We start from the raw sequence: 17,889 nt of genomic DNA, 5'->3' as shown, positions 1-17,889 counted from the left end.
AACAAAGATCCATACAGTCAAAGCTATGGTTTTTCCATATGTATGGATGTGAGAACTGGACCATAAAGAAGGCTGAGTACTGAAGAATTGATGTGTTTGAACTCTGGTGTTGGAGACGACTCTTGAGAGTCCCTTGGACAGCAACAAGGTCAAATTAGTCAATCCTAAAGGAAATCAGTCCTGAATATTCATTGGAAGGACTGATGCTGAAACTGAAGCTCCAATACTTTGTCCACCTGATGTGAAGAGTCAACTCATTAGAAAAGACTCTGATGCTAGGAAAGACTGAAGGAGGGAGAAGGGGATGGCGGAGGATGAGATGGTTGGATGGCATCACCAACTCAATGGACATGAGTTTTAACAAGCTCCAGGACATGGTGAAGGACAAGGAAGCCTGGCGTGCTGCAGGTCATGGAGTCACAAAGAGTTGGACACGACTGACTGATGGAACAACAACAGTTAAAGTAGTATCCTTTGGTTTCCTCCTAATAATCAATGGCAATCTATTACTTCCCCCAACCCTTCTCTCTTCTCTTCCTATGCTTAACTCATGTTCTTGCTTTATCAGAAAATATCTTTATATAGTATTTTTCCATCTTTGCTGGATGAGGTGGTTGGATCACATCACCAACTCAATGGACATGAGTTTGAGCAAATTCTAGGGGATAGTGAAGGATAGGGAAGCCTGGCATGCTGCAGTCCATGGAGTTGCAAATATTCACACATGACTTAGTGACTGAACAACAACAATCTTTATTCAACCCTCATTTTAGTCCTAATCAGCCCTTTAGCTGGATGCTCAACCTCTACATTTTTGTATACAGTGTAAGTATGCACCAAGACACATATTTTTCTCAAACAGATGTGAAAGTGTTTCTGCACCAATTTTTGAAAGAAAAAAAAAAACTATCCACTTTCCAAAGAACTGATTTTATAATAATGACAAAAATCAATTCACTATGTAGTGTGTAATTTTATTCAGGACTCTCTTCTGTTTCACTAATCTTCTGTCCTTTCAGAAGACCACACTGTCTTAGCTACCGCAGCTTAATGATAGGCCTAGAAATCAAATAGTACAAGTCTTGCAAATATTCTTCCTGTTCAAAATTATGAGTATTCTAGTTCCTTTGCTATTCCACATAAACTTCAAGATCAGTTTGTCTATTTTTACAGAAAATCTTCCTGGGAATTTGATTGGAAAGAGATTCAATCTAAAATTCAGTGTGGAGAACACGGAACCTTTAACAACATTGAATCTTCCAATTCTTTTTTTTTTTTTTTTTAAATCTTCCAATTCTTTAACAGGGCATATCCTCCCAATATCTAGGTCATCATTATTCCCCTCTTCATTGTTGTTCCTAGCATACATTTCATTTGACTTACATTTAATGATTCCATGGTAGTTTGCTGGTTTGTTTTTTGGTGTTATCATAAATAACGGTGCATTTTAAGCCAGATTTCCCATCGAATGCTGAAAGTGTGAAAGTGTTAGTTGCTCAGTTGTGTCCAACTCTTTGTGACCCCATGGACTGTGGCCTGCCAGGCTCCCATGTCCATGGAATTTTCCAGGCAAGAATACTGGAGCAGGTAGCCATTTCCTTCTCTAGGAGACCTTCCCAACCCAGAAATCAAATCTGGGTCTCCCGCATGGCAGGCAGATTCTTTACCATCTGAGCCACCAAGGAAGCTGTTGAGTATGTAAAAAAGAACTGATTTGTTAGTATTGATTTTATATTTTGCTATCTTGTTGAATTGACTTGTGACTTAAAAAAATTTTTTTTTCTATTGGAGCATACTTGACTTACAATGTTGTGTTAGTTTCTGCTATTGTACAGCAAAGTGAGTTACTTATAAATACACATATATCCACTCTCAGATTCAGTCCCCATATAGATCATTGCAGAGTACAGTTTCCTCAGCTATATAGTAGATCCTTATTAGCTACCTATTTTATATATAGCACCGTATATATGTCAAGCCCAATTTCCCAATTTATTCCCTCTCCACATTGGTGCCCCTTTTTTGGGGGGGGGGGTAGTTTTAAGAGGAGTTTCAGTGAAAGCAATCATGCTGTCTCTGAACACAGTTGTCATCTTCCTTTCCAATCTGTATCTTGTTTTATTCTTCCTCTTCTTTTTTTTAAATTTTGGCCATGCCACGTGAATTGTAGGATCTTAATTCCCCAACAAGGGAAACTATAGATGGAAGAAATTTCGTATGCTTTTAATTATTTATAAAATTTTAAGATTAGTGATCTGGGACATGACCTGTATTGGTGAATGTTTCATATGTAATTGAAAAGAACATGTATTCTGCTGTTGGATGTTCTAGATATGTCTACCAGGTCTAGTTTGGTGATGTCATTATTAAGCCCTTCTATAGCCTTCCTGATATTTGATCTTCAAGTTATGTTACTGAGAAATAAATGCTGAAGTAAAATGGTAGAGTGTATTTCTTCTTTCAGCTCTTTTTTGCATGATTTGAAGTTTTCTTGTTAAGCACACACATTTAGTTTTGTTTTTTTTTTTTTTTTTGTAAAATGATGCTTTTCCTTATATAATGTTCCTATATATTCCTGATAATTTTCTTTGTGCTTAATATATATTTACTTTCATAAAAGGGCACATATTTTCCAATGTGAGCTCTTAGGCTGGGAGATAAGGTACAGATAAATCAATCTGATCTGTATTTCAGTTGTCTGAGGTTTGCTGAAGCTTTTGGCTGATTAGTACAAAACTGTCTACAGATATTTCAAGGGCAGTCCAGGATGTTTCCCTCAGCAGGGCCTGGAATCTGAGTGTGGAAACGTTGAAGAGATCTGATTGTGTTCACAGCCAAGCTGCCTGGTTTCAGAGTTTTGCAAAACATCACCCTGCCTTACAGCCTGTAGTTTATTTTGGTTTTCCTAAATAGACAATCACATCCACAAACAACAGGATTTTTGCCTCAGCCCTAAACCCCAATTCCTTACAACTTTTTGTTCTCATATATTGGCTAGAATTGCCATTGTTGTTATTGTTGTTTAGCCACACAGTTGTGTCCAACTCTTTGCAACCCCATAGACCGTAGTCCACCAGGCTCCTCTGTCTATGGGAAATCCCAGGCAAGAATACTGGAGAGGGTTTGCCATTTCCTTCTCTAAGGGATCTTCAAACCCAAGTCTCCTGCTTGGCAGTTGGGTTCTTTACCACTGAGCTAGCTGGAGCCCTTAGAACTGCCATTACCTTGCTATAATTAAAGGGGTGTAACATTCTTTAACTTGATAATTTGATTAAAAAGTGATAATAATTTAAGCTATTCTGGGTAACCCAGTAGAAGGAACTAATTAATAATTGCAGCAAACTACACAAAGCATATTTTAGAGTACAGAGAGAAAGATCCTAAACATCCAAGGGTTTATGATGCAATCCTTACTGTTATATTGGTTATTACATTCAATCATACACTTTAAAAAGTCTTTATGTTGTATTATGAACATGTATATCACTGATAGTTGTATACTTTCTCCAATCTTTTCCTAAAATTTTGGGACATCTTTATAACCTTAAAGTCCTTTCTAAAGGAAATTATTTTGTCCAAGTGAACCAAAATAATAGTGAAGTAGGGACTTCCCTGTTGGTCCACTGGTTAAGAATTTGCCTTGCAATACAGGGGATGCAGGTTTGATCCTTGGTTGGGGAAGTAATATCCCACACGCTGTGGAGCAACTAAGCCTGTAAGCCACAGCTACTGAACCCACACACTCGGGAGCCTATTAAGCACAACTAGAGAGCCTGCCTGCTACAACTACTGAAGTCTGGGTACTCTGGAGCCCTCACACCACAACTACTAAACTTTATGTCACAACTAGCAAGTCCTGGCACCACAATGAAAGATCCTGCATGATGCAAAAAAGATCCTACATGCTGCAACTAAGTCCCGATGCAGCCAAATGAATAAATGAATAAACACATTTTTAATTTATTTTTAAATAAATATATATTTATTTTATATGATATAAATAATAAATTTTATAATAAAAATAATATATATTTATTAAAATATAAATTTATTTTTATTTATTTATTTTTAAAAATAGTGAAGCAAACATTTCTACTGAGGCTTTACCTCATCCGAACAAAAACAATCATAAATCATCTTTTCTTTTCTTTTTTTTTTTGGCTTGGTTTCTCCCAAGTGTAAGTTTCTGATATCTACAATTCATTCATTTTATATTTTCTCTCACTAAAATCCTAATTATTAATAAATTATGAATTTTAAAGGATTTTATTCTACATTCATTTGCATTATGGAATTTCCTTTCCATGAATGCTACCATATTAAAAATTATTTTCTGACATTCATTTCATTCATATTGTTCCTCACCTGAACAAACTTAAAGAAATGGTACAATTTCCTGCTGAGAACTTTTATAGGGTTCACTGAATTCATAGGGGTCCTACGTTTACTTATTTTTAGTGTGTGTATAAAAAACAGCTTTCTGTGGATATCCTTCAACATGCCATACATACATGGTGTACAATGAAATGATTTACAGAGTTCCTCTCCTGCATGAATTTTCTGGGAATTCCTGGAAATTCACTTTACAGAGAAAGCTTCTTACATATAATTCATTGGTAAATTTCTCATCTGCATGAGTTCTCTGATGTACAATGAACTGCATTTATAGGGTTTCTCTCTTGTATGAGTCCTCTGATGTGCACTGAGAATTGATTTCTGAGAGGTTTTTCCACACTCACTGCATCAATAGGGTTTCTCCCCTGAATGAGTCCTCTGATGTACAATGAGCTTAGATTTTCTAATGAAGGCTTTTTCACATCATTGCAGTCATAGGGCTTCTCTCTTGTTTCCATCTTCTGATATACAAGGAGCCAGAATTTTCCACTGAAAGATTTTTTCACATTGACTATATTCATAAGGGTTTTCCCCCGCATGGGTTCACTCACGTACAATGAGTAGTGATTTCCAAATAAAGGCTTTCTCACATTTGTGACACTCATATGGTTTCTTTCCTGAATGAGTTCTCATGTATATAATGAGGTATGACTTGCTACTAAATGTCTTCACACACTCATTGCACCCATAAGATTTTTCCCCAGTGTGAGTTCACTGATGTGAGATGAGCTGATCTTCTCTATTAAAGGCCATTTCACATTCATTCCATACATAGAGCTTTTCTCCTGTCTGAATTCTCTGACATACAACAAGTTGTGAATTAAAACTGAAAGATTTCCTTCATTCTCTGCACTCATGTGGTTTCTCTCCTGTGAGTCCTCGTATGTATAATGAGGTAGGGCTTCCTCCTAAAAGCTTTCCCATATTCATTGCATCCATAGAGTTTCAATCCTGTCTGACTTCTTTCATGTACAATGAGGTATGAATTCAAACTGAAAGCCTTTCCACATTGATTACATTGATAGGTTTTACCCCAGTGTGTGCTCCCTGATGTACAATGAGCCATAACTTGAAAGTAAAAGATTTCCCACATACAGTACAACCATAAGATTTCTCTCCTGTGTGAGTTTTGTGATGTACAATGAGGTTTGACTTTGTATTGAAGGCTTTTCAACTGTCACTGTATGCATAGGGTTTCTCTCCTATATGAGTTCTCTGATGTGAAATGAGATGGCATTTCTAACTGAAGGCTTTCTCACAGTGACTACAACCATAGGGTTTCTCTCCTGTGTGGGTTTTATGATGTGAAATGAGATGGTAGTTCCAACTGAAGGCTTTCCCACGTTTATTACAACTATAGGGTTTCTCTCCTGTGTGGGTTTTCCAATGTATAATAAGGTTAGACTTTGTTTTAAAGGCTTTCCAACATTCACTACATTCATAGGTTTTCTCTCCTGTATGAGTTATCTGATATATCACGAGTTGTGAGTTCAAACAAAAGTTTTCCCACAGTCACTGCATTCATAGGGCTTCTCCCCTGTGTGAATTCTCTGATGTATAACGAGTTGTCAGTTCAAACTGAAGGCTCTCCCACATTCACACCATTCATGGTGTTTCTCTCCTGTGTGAGTCCTCTGATGTAAAACGAGGTAGGACTTCATTCTAAAAGCTTTCCCACACTCACTGCATCCATAGGGTTTCACTCCTGTGTGACTGAAAGGTTGTTGCTGAACCACAAAAAGACACCAGGATTCTTGGCCTCCAGAGGAGAAGAATTCAATCTGGGGCCAGAGACGAGTCTTGATTGCTCAGAGCTTTTGTGTAATAAAGTTTTACTAAAGTATAAAGGAGATAGAGAAAGCTTCTGACATTGGCATCAGAAAGGAGCAGAAAGAGTACCCCCCTGCTAGTCTTATATAGTTGGACGTTATACAGTCACTAGCAGTTGTTAATGAAAGAAAGGAATGTCTTAAAACTCAGAATGACACCAGGCCCCTCATCCATAAGATGTATTTTGGGATAATCTTGGCAACAAATGAATCATCCCGGGCCATAAAAAAATTGACTTGAATCTTGTAGAAGGGCGGGGTACCATACAAATAGTTTTGTTTACATAGATTAGAGGAACAATGTCTGAGTATAACATAATGGTTGTCAAGTAAGTTCTGAGCCATTAGGCAGAACCGACTTGAAGACAGAGTCTGGGGTAAATGCATAGTACATTAACATAGCTTAAGACAAACATTTCCATAAGAAAAATGCATTGGTTAACTCAAGGTTTGAGAATAGTTAACTTCAGGTGGAACCAGGTGTCATTACAGCATTTTAAGAGAAACCTTTTTAAATTTGTATAGAGAAGGGGAAAAGTAAATATATATATATATATATATATATATATATATATATATATATATATATATCTCACTAGTTTGTTTCCTCCTGCTGCTTAAGAGAGAGATAAAAATGTCTGACACTTGCAGCCTATTTCCTCTGTTTGGAGACCCCTGGCCTTCCTGCCTGTTACCCTCTCATGACTTATGAGTTGTGACTTCAAACTGAAGGTTTTTCCACACTGATTACATCCATTGGGTTTAACCCCACTGTGTGCTCTCTGACGTACAATGAGCTATGACTCACTGGAGAATCTCCCACATTCACAACAACCATAGGTTTCTCCCCCATGTGGGTTCTCTGATGTACCATGAATTAAGACTGTATTAAAGGCTTTCTGGCAATCAATGCGTTCATAGGGTTTCTCTCCTGTATGAATGCTTTGGTGTAGAATGAGTTGTGATTTCAAATCAAAAGTTTTTTCAAATGCACAACACTTGCAGGGTTTCTGTCCTGAATGAGTTTTCTGGTGGGAAACAAGCTGGTCTATTCTACTGAAAACTTTTCTACATTCACAACATGCGGGATTCTCCCGTGTGTGAATTCTCTGATGTATAACAAGTTGTGAATTGAAACTAAAAGTTTTCTGACAGTCACTGTATTCATGTAGCTTCTCTACTGTGTGAGTTCTCTGATGTGCAATGAGGTAGGACTTGCTGCTGAGGTCTTTCCCACGTCCATCACCTTTGTAAGGCTTTTCTTCTGCATGAGTTTCCTAATGCACCCCAAGGTATGACTTGCTGCTGAAGGCCTTCCCACGGGAACTGTAGTCAAAGGGCTCTCCTCCTATATGCATTTGTTGGCAAATAAGCTGTGACTTTCTGTTGGCAGTTTTCCCAGATTCAATACTTCCACAGTGTTTTATGCCAATAATAGCTTGCTCATGTTTAGAATGGAAGGGTGATTCTCTCTGTATACAAAATCCATTAGGATTCTTTCCAGCATAATTGCTACTAAAATCTATATTATATTTCAAATTCTTTCCATTTGTGACACATTTATGAAGTCTTTGTCTTTTTTTTTTTTTTGAAGTCTTTGTCTTGAAGAAATATAATCTTCACTAAGAAAATAGTTTTCCAAATGCAGTACAGGGATAGTCTTCTGCCTTAATTTTCCTGATGCCATTCCATACAATCATTAATTTCCCAGACTTTATCTAGAAATGAAAATACTCATGTTGTGAATAGTAACATGATCTTGGTATAGCATAAAATTACCTTAAAAATGCCATGTCATGAGGTTTTTCTTAGTTTCTGATATCAGTTCTGAACATAAATAAAATCTCAAGAGTTAAGGTACCTGGACACTGGACTCCAGTGTCTGGATTCCTGGACAACTGGTACCTGGACAACTCCTGGACACTGAGGAAAACAAAGCAATTCAAAACATGAACATAGGCATAGGGAACTGCCAATAAAAAGAGTCCTGAGTTTCAAATTTTTGTACTATACCTTCTTTAGAAAACACAAGGTAAAATGAGGAAAACATAAAGTGGGAAAGATCTCTAAGCACTAGCATTATTTAACAAATAATTATTAAATACCTATTATATGCCAAACATTGTTAAGCTCAGGAGAAAGAGCAGAACCATTGCAGATTGGTTTACACTCCTCTTGGGAATAAAGGTCCACTGAATACCCAAATAGGTGAAAATAAACTCACAAGAAACATCATCATGATGTTTCAGAACACTGTCAAGCAGCAGCCAGTAAAACTTCCAGAGAATCCAAAAACGTTTCATATAATAAATCAAAATTTACAATGGATCTAACTTCTCACTAGCATCAGTAGAATAAAGAAAACAGAGCATTCAGGAGTAAAGTATAAACATTTTCAGAGGTGCAGGTCCAACATTTATATCAAATGCACCCTTTCACAGGAAGCTACTGTGAGAGGTGTTCCAGCAAAACAAATCTAGAAAAGAGAGGACACACACCATAAAAAAAAAAAAAACAAAACCCAGAAAATTTGAAAGGAGATTCCAGGATAAAAACTGTACAACCAGGTGATGAGAAAAGTTAGGTTACACCAGAGGAAGCCACAAGACCTGAGAGTGATGTCACCAGGAAGATGAAATTGACAGAATCCCTAATATAGCTGAATGTACCAAAAGAATATTTAGACACGTGAAGAAGAGTCTTGGGCTAAATTAATTAAAAATATGAGCAATAACAGAGAAAACTGGAAAGGCAAGTAAAACAACCCAACAGAAAAAGTGATTTATGAATGAAAACTAACAACTGTACACTTGTATGATTTGCCTGTGAATGGAAATTACATAGTCATGAAGATGCAAAAACTGAAGACTGTTCTAAGCCAAAGCATGAAGTAGCTTTATTAGGATCATGTGGGTATGAGAAGACAGTGTGTATATCACAGGGAATATGAGGGGAGGAGGAGGAAAGAGAATTAAATCTATCCTTCACACTGAGTAATTAGGAGAAAATCTAGGTACAGTAGAATAAGCACTGGTTATTCAGAAATCATGGAGGAAACTTCACTAAGAAAGGGCTAAGAGGTGAAATTGTTTTTCTCCAAGAGGAATGAAAAACAGAAGGGCAAGGTGAACAGACACTGGTTAAACATTAACCACCCTGCACTGCTGCCAAATTCCAAATATACAAAATAAATAAAGAGCAAAACACAAGACTAAGTCCTCAGGCACAATGACAAATATATGGAGGCTGAAGAGAAGAGAGAATGGGTAGAGTGGACCTAGGTATCTCAAAGTAACATGCTGACCAAAGTGATGGACAGAACAGGGTATTGAGAGAAGACAGAAGCAGGTCAGGTTTGAAAACTGCAATATCACAGAATCTTAATACCTTATTCCAAGTTCCTCTAAAGCCTAAACTTGAACTCTCTTACTCATTTTGTATACAACGTCCAAGTTATGTTCCTAAACACCGATTGCCAGCTGGGACAATATCCATTCCCATGTACCGAGAAATGAATATGAGCATGTTTGACTATTACAATAGCTTTGAAGGGAGTATTACTGTCAATTAAATGGTCTTAAAGTCATAAATGTTTCCATCAGGAAAAACCAGGCCAGTGAGTAAGTAATCTTTGCCTTTGAATCAGATTTGCTCACGTTTGGCTGTCAGTGATGTTACTATAGACTTCAAAGTTCATGGATACTGAATCTGTCAATTTCTATACTTTACCCTTCCAATCTTTCTGTTGCTAGCACCACACTCCTTGTTTTTCCTTGGTTCTCACATCTCTGGTTTCCTTCATTTTATTTCCCAGGAAATCTAATGAATTTTTTACTGAGCATTTTTTTTTTTTTGCAACAGTAATTTCAGAAAATCAGATCATTGCTGGTATCTCAAGGGATAGCACAAAGAATTCAAGAAATAAACACAGAATACCAGAGTCAGTGAGTAGAAGACAGGAATTCACAAGACTGAAAACTGTTTAAACATGATTCAAGACTATATTAAACATGATTACTGGCTGTGGCTCATCTTGAGTTTAGCTACAGAAGACAAAGGAAGGGGAACTCAGGCTAAGAGAGAAGAACCCGGGGCTCACCAGGCCACAGCCGTGGCAGATGCCCTGGAACAGCCTGTGCAGCCCAGTTCCAACGCATGCAACCAGTGGCTTCCCTGTGGTGCCGCTGCTGCTCTCCCAGAACAAGGTTCCTGTTGTAACCATTCTGTACGTCTCTCTACCACTCAGCCTGTCTGGCTAGCTGTATGTGGATAACTTATCTTTAATTATAGATCACCAGACCATGAAGACACACCACCAGGTCTAATTAGAAACAATAATCCTAGACTTGTACTAATATGGTTAGGAATGGATAGAGGTGTGATAGAATATTTTTGGAGGTGGATGGATGGAAAGAAGGATGGGACTGGATGCTCCCTCACCAAAGAGGAAGATGAAGGTGTATACAGTGCTGCCTACCTGACAGTTCTGCTGTCCTTTTCCTGGCTGGCAGAGATCTGATTTTACATCCTACCTCCATCCGTAAGGCCATGTGCTTCAGTTAGGAAACTGGAGACCCATCTCCATACCCCCTGCCAAAGGGGAAGCATGATTTATCTGAGCCAACAGTGATGGTTTCATTTCCCTTGCCTGAGTCTTCTTTAGACAGGGTAGGTGATAAAAATCTAGCCTATTAAACATGGTAAGTCGGCTAGGGTTTCCTGAAATAGATTTTAATGCCTGATAAAAAAGGGCCACATGAGAAGAAACAGTCTTTCTTGCCCCACTGGCCACTGGTATATCTGCAGGTGTCAGGTGGAACTGTAATGATCTGATGACCATGAGGGAGTTAATCTGAGGAAAATACTGACATAGTTATAATGGCAAGGAAGACACAGACCTTCGGGGATTTAGTGAGGCAATGACTAAGGATTTAGTCATCCTTAGAGCTGCTCCACATGAGGACATTTTGTGATGTGTAGTAATAAATCACTTCTGCTTAAACAGGTTCATTCAGGATTAATAAAAAATTGCAGGTGAAACAATCCTAATAATACAAAGACTTACTGTTGATTTACCCGGCCACGTTTATTAAAAAATACATAGGTGCTTAGGGAAACATATCTGACAGTCACATCAGGACAAACTAATAGTATAAAAAGAGTATAAGCCATAAATTTGGCTGGTAAGTAGAACAAGTGAGAAATGAAATAATACTAGCCTTGTTGGGGGTAAGAATTGAAAAGATGGTGCTTTAAAAGACTTATTTTTAAAGGAGTAAAATACAGCAGATTATAACAAGACTAGTGAAGACAACTGCACACAAAGGAGTTTTAAGCTCACTCCCCAGCGTCAGGAAAAAGAATTCAAAGCACAGCAGAACTAACAATGAGGAAGGAAAGAAGACATTATCATACAGCTATGGGGCAGGGAAGAGACATTTCAATTCCAGTTTCTGAAAACTTAGACAATGGAGCGGCCCATGTAGGGAAGACACCCTGTGAACCAGTTAAACCCGGTACCAAAGGGCAGATGAGAGGTAGACAGGACTGTCAGTCACAAACAGAGGAAGGAAGAGCTCAAACCTTCAGGGTGGGAGTCTGCTAAAACTTAAAACATATGACGAAAGTAGGGAATATAGAAAAGACCCCTCTGAACTCAGAGAGAAGAGCACGTGGGTCAGTAAAGCACAAGGAGAGAAGCACTCTGTCATGCAGTGTGAGAGGGTGTTCAGTGGGGTGTCACCTGAGTATGGAGAGAGGGAAAGGCTTCAGGCAAGATAACGAGTGTCATCAAATGAGGCAGGGATAACCTCAGAAAGAACAGTGGTGACAGAGTGACAAGCAAGGAGAAACAGAGGGGTAGAATCTCCTAACAGGTTTCAAGGAGAAGGAAACTGGACCTGTGGTTGTTAAATATGAATGTGAGTAATTTTAAAAAAGAGAAAGAAAGTAGAAGAGGTGTGAAAGTCACATCCACTGAAGTAAAGAGGAAAAGCTGCTTAAATGCAGGATGAAATGAGTATCACCACGGGAAAGTAAGACGGAAGCTGAGAATGCCAGAAAAGACAGCATGAAGAGAAAATGGTCACAAGTAACACAAAAACACAAACACAAAGGAAACATCACATAAGAACTCACAGCAATTCTGAGGAAGGAGGAAAAGATCTAAATGTCCTGGTCACTCACCTGGATGGCCCCGACTCAGGATTTGCATCATCCATAGCTCTTCTTGTTCCAACTGGAAAATGATACTGGGTTTGGTGTGTTGATACCCTGTGAATGGAAAATCACAGACAACCTGGACCAAGGCTGCCTGGGACTCAGGGATTCAGAAGAACAGGGAAGACTCAGTTTAGAGGCAAAGGGAGGTGGGAGGGAGGTTTAAGAGGAAGGGGACATATGTATACCTATAGCAGATTCATGTTGATGTATGGCAGAAGCCATCACAATATTATAAAGTAATTACCTTCCAATTAAAAAAAAAAAAAGAATAGCAGTAGTTGGTAGAGAATGTGAGGCAAGTGGACACCCAGACATTGCTTATGGCCATATAAGAGGATGGTGCTTAGTGAAACAAAGTTCTTAACAAAAAATATAAGCAATAGAGCAGGAGACACATGTGTACATGCCATGAACATAAATTAAAAATGCATTCACACCAACAACAATACACATTTTGTAAACACATAAAAAGAACAATATGCATTTTAAAATTGTGGGGGTGGAGAAGGAGCTAAAAATCAAGTCTGGGGAAACCAGGAAACAGGGACCTCAGGGACCTTCCACGACCTAAGGAGAAGTTAACTAAATGCTCCCATCTAAGCATCTCTCCCCACCAAAAAAATTAAAAAGGAATAAAGAAAAGAAGTGGAAATAAACACTTGTCTGAATGCACCATTATACACTTTCTACTTTTGAATCATGTAAATGCGCTACATGATCAAAAGGAGGAGGGAGGGCAATCCCTAAAGTTGAAAATAAATGTCAACAAATACTTTTTGTTTATGCAATTGGAAACAAAACTACAAGAGACAATCAGTTTTCTACCTGACCTTAACATGTGGTATTTAACTATGTATTCTTTGGATAAAATGAGGTATAAAGACTAACTGAACTTCATTTAGTATCCTAGTTAATAGTAACAAATTGTTATTATTTTAAAACCATCTTGTGTTTGCTATAGGACATGACAGTTATATCACTGTTATTAAGAACCAAGATATCTAGCACATGACAAAAAGATGCAAGAGTAGAGTTTTTCACCTTCCTGCACAGCTGGTGGGGATGTAAAATGGAGTAACCTTTTTGGACCTAGCTTGGCAGTTCCTCAAGGTGTTAAACCCAGAATCACTGTATTACCTGGCAATCCCATTCCAAGGTATACACTCAAGAGAATTAAAAGCCTGTGTCCATAGAAATGATTGCACACAAATGTTTTTAATGGCTTGACTGCTAACAGCCAAATAAACATCAATGGATGAATGGATAAACCAAAAGTGATCTATACATGCAAAGGCACATTGTTTAGTCATAAAAAGGAAGGAAGCACTGAAGAATGGTACTACATGATGAACTTCTGTACTACATTATATGGGTATCTGACAATTACCTTTTTTTGACCATAATGCAAATACCTGATTGTACTGAAAGCTTCCGATTTCTGAGGCACGACTAAACATCAATCTTGGGTAAGTTCATTTCTAGCCACACAACTAGATAAAGAGCCAGGATGGGATCCCCCCCACCGCCGCCGCCCAATGGTCTCCTCATAGAAAGCCCTGTGTGACTTGAATGACTGCTCCCTGAAGTGAACCCTGCTCTTCCCTTCCTGTGCCTTAATCCTCAGCTTTATATCTTAAATTCATCAATAAATAATGAACCTGTAAGCCCCCGTGATCCAAATATGGGCAGAATTCCCAGTCCACATTCTCATTTTCTCTCTGCTGTGTGGCCCTGGTGTGGCCCTACTCCCCAGGATCCTCAGTAATAAACCTTATGTTTTCAAAGATCCCTGATGGTTGTTGCTGAGATGCATCTTGCAATCACAGTAAGAACAATAAAGATGGGTCCAGCCATGGCAATGGCTCATTGGTGAAATGTCTGTGGGGGCTGTGACTAGTAGGGGCCCAGGTAAGCCCCCGTCTCAGATATTCCTAGTCACAGCATCATTACTGACAGGCTGAGACCAACACAAAGCCACTATGAAAACACTGTGCTAAATGAAAGAAGCCAGATATACATGTCCATAGGTGATATGATTCTATTTGTATAAATGTCTTCCCAGGTGGTGCTAGTGGTAAAGAGCCATCTACCAATGCAAGAGATGCCAGAGACACAGTTTCAATCCCTGGGTAAGGAAGATTTCCTAGAGTAGGAAATGGCAACCCACTCCAGTATACTTGTCGGGAAAACTCTAAGGACAGAGGAGCCTTTCTTGATTGGAAAATTCCACAGACAGAGGAGCCTGGTGGGGTACAGTCCTTAGGGCGGCAAAGACTCGGACATGGCTGAGTAAAGCACATATAAATATCTAGAATGGGGAAATTCATGAAAACACAGTAGATTAAATGGCAGTCAAGGGGGCGGGGAAGGAGGGGATGGAGAGTGGCTTGTGAATGGGGAAAGGGTTTCTTTTGGAAGGAATGATAATGTTCTGGAACTGGACATGGTAATATGTAGACAAGTCTGAGAATACTAAAAATGACTGAAGTTACACTTTAAAAGGGTGAGTTTTATGGTATATAAATCATACCTCAATAAAGCTTCTATTAAAAGTAATTTTTAAATCGGGTGGAGAGGGAGGTGGGAGGGGGGATCGGGATGGGGAATACGTGTAACTCTATGGCTGATTCATGTCAATGTATGACAAAACCCACTGAAATGCTGTGAAGTAATTAGCCTCCAACTAATAAAAATAAAATAAAATAAAATTTTTAAAAAATGTAAAAAAAAAAAGTAATTTTTAAATTCAATTATTTTTCATAAAGGAAGTTTTGCAACAGTTGTCTCATCCATGTTTGCAGCATGCCTACTGTCTCAGAGATCCTCTGAAGCCAAGATCCATTCTCATCTCTGACCCCCAGACAATCTTTACTCTGATTCTCTCCATAGACCTGCCTTTTCTGGACATTTTATATGATGGGGACCATACTAGATACTGTGCCTGGCTTCTTTTGCTCAGCACAATGCTCTGAAGATTCATTCATGTTACAGACACACCACTGGTTTGCTCCTTTATTGCTGAATACTGTTCCATTTTGTCTAAACATTCACCACTAAGCCCACATTTATTATATATTTTTTAACTTTTTATTTTATATTGGAGTATAGCCAGTTAACAATATTGTGACAGTTTCAGATGCACAGTTGAGTGTCTCAGCGATATATATACATGCATCCATTCTCCTCCAAACTCCCCTCCCAGGCAGGCTGCCACAAAACATTGAGTAGTGTTCCTTGTGCTATACAGTAGACACTTCTAGTTATCCAATTTGAACACAGCAGTGTGTACATGTTGATCTCAGACTCCCTAACCATCCCTTCCCCTCATCCTTCCCTGCAACCATAAGTTTGTTCTCCAAGTCTGTGAGTCTGATTCTCTTGTGTAAATAAGCTCTTTTGGGGACTTCATGCTGGTCCAGTGGTTGACAGTCTGCATGCCCGTGCAGCAAACATGAATTTGATCCCTGGTCCAGTAGGTCCCACATGCCTTGGGGCACCACAACTAGTAAGCCCATGTTCTAGAGCCCAGGAGGTGCAAATACTGAAGCCCAAGCACTCCAGAGCCTGTGCTCTGCAACAAGAGATGCCACCTCAAAGAGAAACTCATGCACCACAACTAGAGAGTAGCCCCTCATTGCACAACTAGAAAAAGCCTGAGAGCAGCAACAAAGACCCAGTGCAACCAAAAATAAATACATTTTTAAAAGTTCATTTATATCATTTCTTTTTAGATTCCACATATAAGGGATGTCATATGATATTTCTTTTTCTCTGTATGACTTCACTCAATATGACAGTCTCTAGGTCCATCCGTGTTACTGCAAATGGCATTGTTTTATTCTTTTTTAATAGCTGGGTAACATTCCACTATATGTATGTGCCACATCTTCCTTATTCATTCCTCTGTTGATGGGTATTTGGTTGCTTCCATGCCTTGGCTACTGTAAATAGTGCTGCAATGAACACTGGGGCTCATGTATCACTTCAGATCACGTTTTTCTCCACATATATGCCCAGAAGTGGGATTGTAGAGTCATATGGTAGCTCTAATTTTAGTTTTTTAAGGAACCTCCATACTCTTCTCCATAGTGGCTGCACCAGTTTATACTCTCACCAACAATGCAGGAGGGTTCCCTTCTCTCCATACCCTCTCCATTATTGTTTGTGAATTTTTTGATGTAGCCATTTTGACTAGTGTGAAGTGATACCTCATTGTCATTTTGATTTGCATTTCTCTAAAAAATAGCATTTTTGAACATCTTTTCAGGTGCCTCTTGGCAATCTGTATGTCTCCTTTGGAGAAATGTCTTTTTAGATCTCCCACCATTTTTTTGATTGGATTCTTTTGATGATATTAAGTCTCATAAGCTGTTTATAGATTTTCAAGATTAATCCCTTGTTGGTTATATCATTTGAAAATATTTTCTCCAATCTGTGAGCTGTCTTTTCATTTTGTTTATTTTTTCCTTTACTGTGCAAAAGCTTTTGAGTTTAATTAGGTCCCGTCTATTTAATTTTGGTTTTATTTCCATTATTCTGGGAGATAAATCAGAAAAGATATTGCTGCAATTTATGTCAACAGTGTTCTGCCTAAGTTTTCTGTAGGGATTTTTCAGTGTTCAGTCTCACATTTAGGTCTTTAATTCATTTTGAGCTTATTTTTGTATATGCTGTTACAGGACGATCATCATCTTGTTTTTTACATGTTTTCCAGTTTTCTCAGGACCATTTGTTGAAGAGACTGTCTTTCTACCACTGTGTAGTCATGCCTCACTTGTCACAGATTAATTGATCACAGGTGCATGAGTTTATTTTATCCTGTTCCATTGATACATGCCCTTATTTTTTGTGCCCGTACCATCCTGTTTTGGTGACTGTAGCTTTGTACTATAGTCTGAAGTCATGAATATTCTTCCAGCTCTGCTTTTCTTCCTCATGACTGCTTTGTCTATTCAGGGTGCTTTGTGTCTCCATACAGATTTTAAGATTTTTGTTTCATTTCTGTGAAAAATGCCTTTAGTAATTTGATAGGGATTGCATTGAGTTTGCAGATTGCCTTGAGTAATATACTCATTCTCAAGGCACTCATTGGTGCCCAGAGTAATATAGTCATTCCAACATGGTATATCTTTCCATCTGTTTGTCTTCTTCAAGTTCATCAGCATCTGTCCTTTTTGTAACACAGGTCTTTTGTCTCCTTGGGTAGGTTTATTCCTAGTTATTTTATTCTTATATGATGGTAGGTGGGATTGTTTCTTGAATACCTATTTTTGATCTTTCATTGTTAGTGTATAGAAACAGAACAGATTTCTAAGGATTAATTTTGTAACCTATAATTTTCCAAATTCATTGATGAGTTCTAGTAGTTTTCTGGTAGCATCTTTAGTACCTTCTCTGTATAGTATCATGTCAACTGCAAATAGTGACTGTTTAACATCTTTTG

General features: G+C 38.3%; 1 protein-coding gene across 9 annotated transcripts in view; it reads right to left on the bottom strand.

The window, feature by feature from the left end:
• Positions 1–12,577, bottom strand: part of ANHX (anomalous homeobox) — a 38,868-nt gene extending 26,291 nt beyond the window's left edge. For 6 of the 9 annotated variants that reach the window (XR_006341083.1, XM_043902219.1, XM_043902215.1 and 3 more), the window contains exon 1: positions 8,086–8,147. The gene's annotated coding sequence lies outside the window, so the exon portion shown is untranslated. Of the gene's footprint in view, positions 1–8,085; positions 8,148–10,701 lie in introns of those variants that run through there. The other 3 variants (XM_043902211.1, XM_043902212.1, XM_043902214.1) reach the window with 3 other exon arrangements.
• Between the last annotated feature and the right edge of the window lie 5,312 nt (positions 12,578–17,889).

Source organism: Cervus elaphus, chromosome 5 (genome assembly GCF_910594005.1).
Source record: "Cervus elaphus chromosome 5, mCerEla1.1, whole genome shotgun sequence".
Lineage (NCBI taxonomy): Eukaryota > Metazoa > Chordata > Mammalia > Artiodactyla > Cervidae > Cervus > Cervus elaphus.
Note: the sequence above shows the minus strand (reverse complement) of the source record. Positions and strands in the feature narration are given on the sequence as shown.